This window comes from Labrus mixtus, chromosome 3, assembly GCF_963584025.1.
Source record: "Labrus mixtus chromosome 3, fLabMix1.1, whole genome shotgun sequence".
In the NCBI taxonomy this organism is placed as follows: Eukaryota; Metazoa; Chordata; class Actinopteri; order Labriformes; family Labridae; genus Labrus; species Labrus mixtus.
Window position 1 is genome coordinate 12,151,982 of NC_083614.1, and position 11,621 is coordinate 12,163,602.

Below are 11,621 nucleotides of genomic sequence, written 5' to 3' on the forward strand. Positions count from 1 at the left end.
GTCCGACATCGCATGACTATCAGTCCTTCTCTCCGTCAACCCCACTCTCTGGTGACCTGTCGCCCTCATCCCTGTACGAGGAAGGGAGCTGACCAGTTGGCGATATCTTCCCCAGCCCTGCTGTCACACATGAGGGAATGTCGAGTGTGGGTAGAAAAGTTGTCCTTGGCCCATCCCCTTCTGCCGCAGAACTGGTAGAACTCTCTGGCTCATTCCATCCTACTCCAAATCCCCCGCCAGGAGTTTCCCGCCCAATTGCCGCAATTCGACCCATGAGAAAAGTATCACTTCCCCTTGAACTTTGCCAGAGACTGCAATTCTACAACTGGGAGAGACAGCACATCAGCTATAGCGAACTGATGCTTCGGCCTGAACTCTGGCTCCAAATCTTCTATGCAAAAATGGGGAAGCCTGATGGACCTCCAGTCTATCATTATTCCTTGGCTGGTGTGAATCAGAAACTTTCTGAAAGCAACCTGATTCGATTCCGGGCTGCCCCCCCCCCCATCCCGCTGGTTTGGATTGGATATGCTCGCTGCATAATCTGGGTCTACCAACATCCTTGGGTCCTTGGGCTGTAATCTTGTGCGTCGATACTTCGTGCTTGGTACTCTCAATAATACTTTTGAATAAGAGATGTAAATTGTTCTATTTCCTTGAAAAGAAAAAAGATGCTGATTTTATATATGAAAATCTAATGGTGTTTTACATGAATAACCTTTGTGAGAGATGTGATGCTAATGGTTCTGATTTTGATTTCCTGACTCCACTCTGATTCCCATTTATATTTGTAATTGCAGATGTTGATTATTAAAACTTTACTAAGATTGACAATTTAAAACCGTTGATGCCAGATTGGGTATGTTGTTATCTTTAGACATAGGAGAATAAAATGTTTCTTCCCCGGTACATATATATATATATATATATATATATATATATATATATATATGTATATTGTTACAAGATATTTCTTGTTTTGTATAACCAACATTTATAAGTGATTTTGGGTATTATTGTTTTACGTCTTGCCTTTTAATTTGTTACTGCTTTTCATTTCTTGTTTTGTTTGACCGAATATGATGAGTGATTTTTGGTGTTATTGTTTTCCGGTTTGATTTGTTTATGATTTTTGATTTATTGTTTAGTATGTTTTATGCGTTTGACAAACAAATTCAAGAATGTGCAAGAGAGGGTGTTGAAAGATCAGAAAGAGTTATGCAATTGTTGAATTTGTTTTTACCATATATGTTCTTTTTCTTTTATTATCATTTAATCAATTTATCATTTAATTCACATATGTTGTTTTGTTTTTATCATCATTTAATCTTTTTATCATATTCATATATTCATATATCATATAGTCATAACTATTTTTTTTTTTTTGCTTTTACATATCCTGTCAATCATGCATACATCCGCGGTGCCTATGCACCTGTGAGGTCAGGATAAGTGTGCCATACTTTGAGCAAAACCACATACGAGCTCGTGGGTGTATAGCGTTTCTGCGAATCTGCCTGGTTCACGGTCTTCAAACTAAAACCACATATGAACTTGGTATCACCTGTGGATGTATCATGTTTCTGCGAATCTGCATTGTTGAGGTTTTACAGAATCTTGGGGGAAAAAGAGCTGTGGAAAAGCTGATCGGGGCTCTTTTTTACTTTTCTAAAGGGCTCCACGTCACTCTGACTTTTAATTCCCCGTTTTGGGACTTAGTCTCTTAGACCGAGATCTTTCAGTGTCTACACTCTCGGCTTTTTTTTGATTTGTATTTTGCTTTTTAAATTTTTATATTTTTACTTTTACTGTTTTGTATTTGCATTTGGAATATCTTTTGAAGTTTGTCAATAAATTTTCTGAAACTTTTTGAAACCATTTTCTGACTGAAGTCATTCACACCACAAAGACCTGAGTCTCTCTTAAGGACTCGCGTGAACCTCGGGAGGTAAGCATGAGCAGTCACACCACGGCACACTTCTACTGACTTTTACTTCACACCTCATACGCACCTAGCATCCGAGTGAGGAGGGTTGCAGTTAATCCCTCTCCTGGGGTGCGAGCCTCCGGGGGCTAATCTAGGGTCCTGAATCAAGGATTATACTTGAATCTAATTATTCTAGAAATTAATGTTAGGCAGATAATCCTAGGGCTATGCGGTTATATAAGTCCTCTCTTCTTGACAGGGTGTTAGCGGAGTAATTTTACATAGCTCCAGGTACTAGGAAAGAGTAGACTAGCGGCTGGTAGGGAGCGAGCCCTCATAGTTCTAGGAAAGAGTAGACTAGTTAACTAATGGGTGGTGAGCTTCCGTTAGCTATAGTAAAGTTATTCACCCCTTTATGCATGTCCAGGACATGTTACAGTAGAAAAGGGAAAAGCAGAGCTCTTAAATATGTGTTTTTTAAGATCACTCAGTGGACTTATTTAGAATCGTTACATACACCTTTATTTATCTTTGACAGTGACACTTTCCCCAAAGGGGCAAAGGAGATGAAGTAGGACTGATTCTCAACAGTTTGACAACAGATTATCCTAAAACAAAAAACATCTGCACACAATAGAGCAGAAACTAAATGTCTGGATAGATACAAAGACAGGACTCTATAAATCTAAGTTTTATTGCCAGATCATAAGAAAGCCTGCAAGAGAACTGTAAAGAGGCGACAGCTTTTAAGGTTGTGTTCACAAACCATAAACAAGAAATCTGACTTATCCTGCTTTAATGAAAGTAGTTAGATGTATAATATAACATGCATTGTAGTGCAGATGAATCTATGGGATGTATTCTTCAATTGTTCGAGCTTTTTATAAACATACAAACATATTATAAATATATAAATCTAAGTATATTTCAAAAAATCTATACAGATAATTTAATACAAATGTATACAAATATAAAACACATTTGCCTGCAAGGACACTTTGACATGTGGAATATATATATATATATAGAGAGAGAGAGAGAGAGAGAGAGAAAGAGAGAGAGAGAGAGAGAGAGAGAAAGAAAGAGAGACAGAGAGTGAGAGAGAGAGAGAGAGAGAGAGTGTGTATACACTCAATTAAAGGCCGATTCATCAGAGATCCAACATGTACTTTAAGAATCCACCAGCAGAGGTCACTCACAGCTCAGCTCAAAAGGTCTTCATTGGCATGGGAAGCGTTTGTTTACATCACCAGGAAGCAAGTGTGAAAATTAAAAATGTAAAACAAAAACATTAAGGACAGTTCAAATAGCAGCAAATGACGAAGATATAATGAAATGAGATACAGAGCTGTGCAAGATTGCAACATAACAATGGCTTATGTTCATAAAATAAGAGGTGTTTAATATTCCTGTGAGGACTATGTACCTTTATAAAATAAATGTAATTAGAGCAGAAAATGTATTTTATTTTATTTCCTTTAATTTGGAAAGCACATAAATGTTTCCACTCCATGGGTATATCACTGCACAGGGAGGAAATTTAAATAAATCTCAAAAGTAAATTGGTGAATATAAATTTCAGGTAAATGTCGTGGAGTAAAAAGGAAAAACATTTGTGGCACTGATGAAGTTGGTTGCAATGTGTCTGCTATTTTTTTAAAAACATTTTGCCATGATGGATGAAGGCATTTTAATCCCAAACAAACCCGGCTGTGAGCATTGGATTGTCCTTTGAGGGACATTTGCATTGTACGTTTAAGTCGACTTTTGACCTGTATGCAATGACTCCATCTTCAGCTGAATACTGGTTTCTCGAGTGTTGTGAGGTTTGAAGTAGCATAAAACAGAAATATACCACCATGAAACCTGAGTAAATGTACTGTTAATGCATTTGACACGTCTAGACTTTTTAGTAGAAATAATACATACACATCTTATCTTTCATTAAAACAAATGGTGCACAATCTTGGATCACGATACACGTCACATTTTGTTTGTTTGTGGTTGTTGTGTTCCGAAAACTAAAGTACTGGGTGCGAAACAGAAAAAAACATCCAAAAGAAAGAAAAATCTGCACACCAGACGCTGCTCTAATTCAATTCAATTCAATGGAAAAATGACCACCTTTATAACTATATTTATTCTGCATGCAGCAGCACAAATACTATAAAGGAAATGGGGAGGATGTGAATATTAATGCAGATCATTTCTGGATAAGGTGAATAAGGGATTTTGTATTTTTTTATTTAGAAAATTGTGCATTTCTGTTTTGTCGTGAGGAAAGACTTCCTGCATCTGCACCAAATGTAGTTTAACTAAAAGAATGTTTATGAGATTTCAAGCTTCTCACTTGACAACTTCAACACTGTAATAACGACCATTAGCTGGTCACCTACGATCATATTATACATGTTTGCTTTCTCAACGACAAGCATGCTCATCCTAACTCTTTTCTCTGTAATACTTTACCTGATGAGGGCAAAACATTGACACATACAGACACATACACACACACACACACACACACACACACACACACACACACACACACACACACACACACACACACACACACACACACACACACACACACACACACACACACACACAAAGATTTTGATGGGTTGGTTTAGGCCACACTGTTTTGCTTGGTGATTAATAATGTATCATGGAACTTTTTAAAATAAAGTGACAGCTCGTTCTTTGCTTGGTCACAGCAGATGCTAACAGATTTATATTTTTCGAGATGCAGCGAGAACTCCCGCTCTATCCTCAACAACGGAGAACATGGATGCAGCATAAAACATCACCGTATATCTACCTGCCTTTTGTAACTTAATGAGGGTTAAATTGTGCCACCATGATTTAATAAAAAACTGGCAAATGTTGAGGCACATCAAAGAAACAGCAGGTTAGTCACGCCTGACATGAAGCTTTATGCCAGTTTGGAGGAGGTTGATTTGTCTTTATTCAATTTTATGAAATGAGTGCTTTAAGTAAAGTGTCAGGAAAAACATTTTGAAAATGACAGATGAAATTAAAATAAATCCGAAAAAAAGCCTGACCTTAGTCAATCAATCCATCAATCAATCAATCATTATTTGTATTATGTCAATTCATACCAAGTGTAAGTTCAAGATGCTTTCCAAAAGAGCATATGGGATAATATTTAGGAAGGAGGTCGGAGCAGGCCGTGCATGAATGAGGACGGCGGTCATTGTGGGGATGATACAGACCGATGGTGGTGGCTGGTGGTCTGGCGGTGGTTGAGGGACAACATAGTTATAAAGGTATTATCACAAATGTGTTCCCACAGAGACTGTTTTACCGCTTCCCTGGTAAATTTGTCAATCTTCCTCGAGATGTTGTATATGAAACTCAGACAGGGGTCTACTGCACTCTACTGTACCTTGCTGTGAATGAAATATAGCATCTTTCAGCTGAGTGGATTGGATTAAGTGCTGCTCAATGTTAGCCCAGGATGCCTTGAGATGGGCAGGGTAGTTGGAGCTGGAGAGTAGGCAGGTTACCCCTTGCTTTTCTTTAGGTGTTTGCATAGGTGTGAGGCTATAACGTGCCTTGCGCACAGGGGCGTGTCCAGAGGGGTGGGCAGAGTTTGCATGGGCCCCCTAGAAATCTGATTGGCCACCCCAGGTGCCACTCCAAAAATCCTGAACTCTGAATGGCTATTTGCCCTGTCAGAGGCGGGACTTAAGTTGAAACCAACTACTGTATTAGGACTTTTTTGCGGAAGGCTGCTGGTAGTTTTCTTTACATATCAGTGTAGCATATTTTATTTTGTTTGTACTTTAAGTTGCAAATAAAACATTTTCCGTTTATATCATAAGACAGGAAAGTAATGCACACTGTCATACTTGCAATTAACTAACTGCCAATGTGTCGGGACCAAAACATACTGTATGTCGGAGGTTGCATGCACTTTTTGAAGTACTTTAATTTATGACTTTGAACATACATCTTTTTGTTTCATTAAAGAACAAGATAATTTTGCCATGATATTGTGTTATAAAGAAGATATTATTTGACGAGGTTAGAAAGGGTAAATTATTTATATTTATTTGTGTTTGTGTGCCCATTAGCTGGGCCACCCCAGTCAAAAAGTCTGACTTGCGCCCAATACATAAAAAAAGATTTAAGTGCTTAATAACTTTGATATTAGGTATTTGGATTGGCAGCACATTAAGTAAAAGGTTGCTATTTCCACCTACAAAACATTTCCAACTTGAAACCTTTCCTCTCTCCAAATGATTTGAAAACTGTTTCCATGCTGATTAACTCCTGTGTAATTCCCTCCAAGCACAGCAGACACAAGTGGCTTTCTTGCAACATGTTTATTCGAAGCTTTCCTCAAATCCACCGTGAAAACTAAACAGCGAATTATTAAACAATATAAGCAAACATAAATAATAACATGTACAGCATGTGATTATTGTAATACCAGTTTACCAAAAGTAAAATACAAATGAAATCAATTAAATTACCTCGTTGGCTGCAATGTAATAAGAGAGAATTGAAGTCCAACTTTTAATCAGTGAGAGTCCATGCTTGCGGAGCTGTCGACACTTGCTGTATTGTTGTAAATCAAAATCTCGCGAGAGCAGTCCAACGTGACTTTAAAGTTAACTTCAAAATAAAACGTCACTTGTATTTATAAAAATTATTAACTTAAACGTATAAATATTCTACCAAAACTAAACTTATATACAACCTAATTCTTAATTTCTACATAATAAAGGTAAACAATAATTGCAACAGTTACATCCTGGCTGGACTATTGTAATGCCCTCTAACATGGCATCAGTCAGTCGTCCCTGTCCCGCTTGTAGATTGTACAAAACGCTGCAGATAGATTTTTAAGTGGAACCAGAAAAAGAGAAAGCATCTCTCCTGTACTTGCATCTTTGCACTGGCTCACGCTCAAGTACATGATTGAGTTTAAGGTTATTTTAAGTCTTTACATGGCCTGGCCCCCTGTACATCTCTGAACTCCTCCACCCCCTCTCACTATCCAGACCTCTCAGGTCTTCAGACCAGCTGATCCTGGCTTTCCTCGGTCGAGCCTAAAGGGAAAGAACAATTTTCTTTAGCCGCCCTGAAGCTCTGGAATAGTCCACCTCTTAGTAGACTATTTTCTACTAATGCTTAAGGCATTTTCAAGACCAGACTAAAGATACACTTTTCCCCCCATGCATTTCAGTGTCCTTGAGATTTCCAACCATTTTGTCCCCTTAGTTTTCTGTGGACCTAAAGGCAGAATGTGTGCGTTTGTCCTTTTATATCCATTTTTGCTTTTACCATGACGTGCTAATTTTGACTTCTTGTAAATGTGCTCTATAAGTAAAACTGGTTTGATTTGAAGCTGTCTGGTTCTTCACTGTTCAATGTGTTTCCTGGAAACGTTTGGTTGCCTTGCATTCTTTCAATGACCACTTTGGGGAAGTTCATGCATGTGGACAATAATTATTTCAAAGCATACCACTAATCCTCAGCTAGACATTTACACTCAGTTTTTTAAATGAATGGCATTAAATGTACTTTGGTTCCTATGACAGCTCTGTCATGAACTTGTGTCGCTATACTCTTTAATGTCTACGTGATGAAAAAAATAATGACACCTACAGTATTTAATATACAAACAGACATTTATAGATGGTATCCCCATATTGATTATACTCAATATCTGACCTTCAACATTATTATTTGTCCCCGAAAGGCGTTTTGCGCCAAGGCTTAACAGGGCAGACAAAGACAAGATAAATTTATGGTTATTAAAGCACTCTTGATGTTGAGTAGTTTTGTTTAGGTAATGTTTGGCACTCGCTTCATACTAACTGATAAATTGGAGTCCTGGTCGAGAGAAGCTGCAAGCTTGAAACCTTTTAGAGTTTTGCTGCTTACAACTGCCAGTGCAGTTTATACTTCAGTTTTAACCTCATCCAACCTCCACCTACACTCGTACACTCCTCATCTGAAACATGCAAAAAAAAACACTTCAGTGTAACAGCCCTCTCACATGTCTCGTATCGGTGCAGTAAATTAATTATCCTAAGATACATGTTCACACACACACACACACACACACACACACACACACACACACACACACACACACACACACACACACACACACATTTAGCGGTTAAAAAAAACAGCTTGCTCACACAAACAAGTATATGTGTACACACACATCCTCTCATAGCCTCCGAGGCTCCTGCAGATCCTCGCCTGTTCCAGCTATTACACCTTGGTGTTAATTTCTTCAGGTTTTTGACAAGCCTCCAAGCTAAAGCTTGTTCTTTGTGTAAGAGCTTTTTCTGAACTTCTCCCTATCTCTGCAGATTAGTCAGGGAACAAATTACCTGCCTGCACAAAAAAAGCGCAGACCTACACATTTTGCTGTGCTTGGTGTACAGATCTCCTTTTGAAGACAGGTTATGTTATATCCCCTAGCCTTGCAGCAGTCCTGGCATGCAAATTATTATAAAATTAAATTTAAAATACCGCACATGTACTCTGGGTGCTCTTATCAGACTCTGCACAAACTGCATACAAATCAGGCAAGGATCACACAGCACAGCAAAGGTCTCCATGTAAAAGGCTGGCTAATTACTAATTGGGTCGCAAGGTCTGAAGCAGTCTCAGCTAACAAGAATTTAAAAACACGGGGGCGCCTCATGCCTGTGAAGTGGCTTGGCTTCATGGTGATATGCCCCAGAGCAGAAACACACTGACAAACACTACTGCCGTAACAAGACTTTGAGAGAATGCTGCTTGTGCAGCTCTGTCTGCACAGCTGCTTCATAGTTGAACATAGCGGCTAAAACATGCCAAATGAATTGGGACTTTGAGTCACACTGACATGGGACGTGTTAACTGTGCATGGATGCACCCATTGTTTGGCTCCAATCTTCAGCAGCTACATGATTTTGTTTAAAGTTATTATAATAAATTTTATTTATAAATGACTTTTCAAGCCTGATATGATTAAATTGAAATACGTACAGTCAAAATAAAAACCTTTCAGACAGTTATATAAAATGACAATAAGAGATACGATAAAGGAAACCAATGTGTAGAGTAGGCCATCTCTTAGAAGGTTGTTTCAAAGCCAAGGGCCTGTTACCACAAAAAACAACTAATGGTTTAGATCGGCTGATCGTAGGGGCCTGATGGAAGCTTCTTTATTTATCCTTTGGCCTGAACATGGATGGCCATGCATGTAATTCATATATATGATCAAGTGTCTCCCCAAAATACTAGGCAAACAGTGCTGCAATGCTGGAATTTAAATAATCAATAAAGACTGATATTTAATATATACGCTGACTGCTAGGTTTAAATAAATCTAGGGAGAGGCACATCCTCAGCTAATGCTCGAAGGCCTTTGGAGAAGGACGTTATCTGTGGAGGCACAATCAGGTCCTAAAGTTTATCTCTTCAGCCACCAGCAAAGAAGTGGAGCGGGCTCCAAGCTTTTATAAGAGCTTAGAAAAAAACAAGAAAAGGTCTGTGGGACTCCTGACCTCCAAAAAGAAAGTTGAAGTTCTCCAACTACATTGTGGCCACCGCCCTGTGACCAGATATTATTAATGTCTTGATGTCCACCAAGCAGGCGCCTCTTGGCTAAAAAAGACTAAAACCAAGGAGCCAGAGGTAGCTATTCATCCCAGACACAAACTGATCAGCCCTAGTTGGGTCACCTGGAGGAAAGAGTATGATGTTGGGAGACCTAAACCCCCTAACGATTGGGGATCATCACTGAAGATGTGTTCAGATATATCTGAAGATGTAGGTTCACAGCTTACTACATAGTGAACTTAACTTCCATTCAGTCATTTAGAATAAGGCCGTGTTGTGAGATAATTTCTCTTTATGGTCTTAGTTACAGGTAACGGTATCATCAGTGTAATAGGGAAATAGAGATTATGAGTAACTGAATGAGGAGTAAAACAAGTAGGCTAAATTATACCAGAAAAATATGATGAACTCAAGAGTTCTTTCTTTGAAGATCTCAATTAATTAAACTTAAAGACAACCCCGGTCAGGACACAAATATTTCCTACTTTCCAAGAAAAGCGTCAGTGATTCCTGTTCATTTCCTCCGTGTCTTGATAAGGACCTTTTTCAGGAGTTGATTTTCCTTGGCACTTCAAGTATTGTAGTGCCATACGAGTGTTGGAAACATGTGGTGATTACATACACAGTAAATATTAATGGATGAAGCCTGAGTGACGTCAGCCATCTGTTCCTGAAGGGGGCTCTGGAGGCTCAGCAGCAGCAGCCGCCATGCTGGAAATGCTGTCTCAGTCTAACTTTCAGTCAACCTAACGACAGGCTGAGAGCTGGAGCTGAGGAGGGTTTTAAGCCTCTTGATGAACCGTTACATCGCCCCCATCTGTCAATCATTTCAGCTACGCGATTAACTATGAATAACACGTATCGTTTTCAAATTCAAAACAGAGCCTTTTTTTTTTTTAAATGTACAGTGTGTGCCAGTGATGACAATAACTAATCAGACCTATTTTGTTTTATGTACCAGGCTGTAAACATGTTAATGTATGCTGTAAAAACTGCTTTTTTGGCTTTGGTGTGTCTGTGACTTCCGGAGTCAGCCTCAAGCGGACACTCGACGAAATGCAGGATTTTGCACTTCAGCACTGGCTTCATTTTTTAAGGTTGGTTAATCTTATAGAACAGCTTCTGTTTGTTATTTCTTCTGGAAAATATTTTGTGAGTTGATTTTTTTTTTTTTATTATTTCTAGTCATACATTGTGTCATCTGATGTGCCTTTTTAAACGTATAACATTTTGGTATTACGGGTCGTTCATCACGTATGTGACCATCTTTAGCAGAGGACATAATCCTTTGATACAAAAACATAAACTGGTGCAGTGAGAGCATGTGCATGGGGTGCAGACTGTATATCAAGGTCATGTTTGCCCAAGGGAGGAACAAGTGCTCTTAGCCGGGAGCAGGCACCAAGCATGATGGGATACTAAATTAAGAAGCTGCTAAAATAACTGCTAATATAGCTGCACATTGGAAACTGGTCTTTAGGAAACAAAGGATCGATGTTATGAGGGTTAAAATACATGCATTGTTCGTGTATTAAACTATTTGAGGGTGTGAGAGATTATTTTTCAAATAATGATGCATTCATTGGTTTTTAGACTATTTTTGAGTGATTAACACTAAATGAGGCGGGAGTATGACAAAAGATAATTAGTGAGGATTTTCAGGAGAAATTATGAAGTCAGATAAGACGATGCTAAACATGTTGCTTGAGAAGTATTTAAGACATCTAGAATATAACTCCAATAAGTTGGGAAACTTTGCTTCAAAATTGGTCACAGTTCATTATCAAATAAATATCACAGTTTGCTAACTTCATTATTTGATGGGTATCATGTGAGAGAATTCAAATCTCCAGAACAGTATCTGTACACATTTGTAACCAGATCGATTTGAAAGCATGCACCTTGTTTCCTGTGTCAATTTGATTCTCTCTCAGTCTGTCTCCTATTTTAAATACCGTTCATGTCATTTTTATTTTGCTTGATAAAGCTCTATCATATTAAATACCACAATATTTTTTGAGCAAACACAAGGCCCCTAAACGTTAGTTACATTATAAAGCAGAAAATTCCCTAGTTTATGTCATAACCTTTGTGT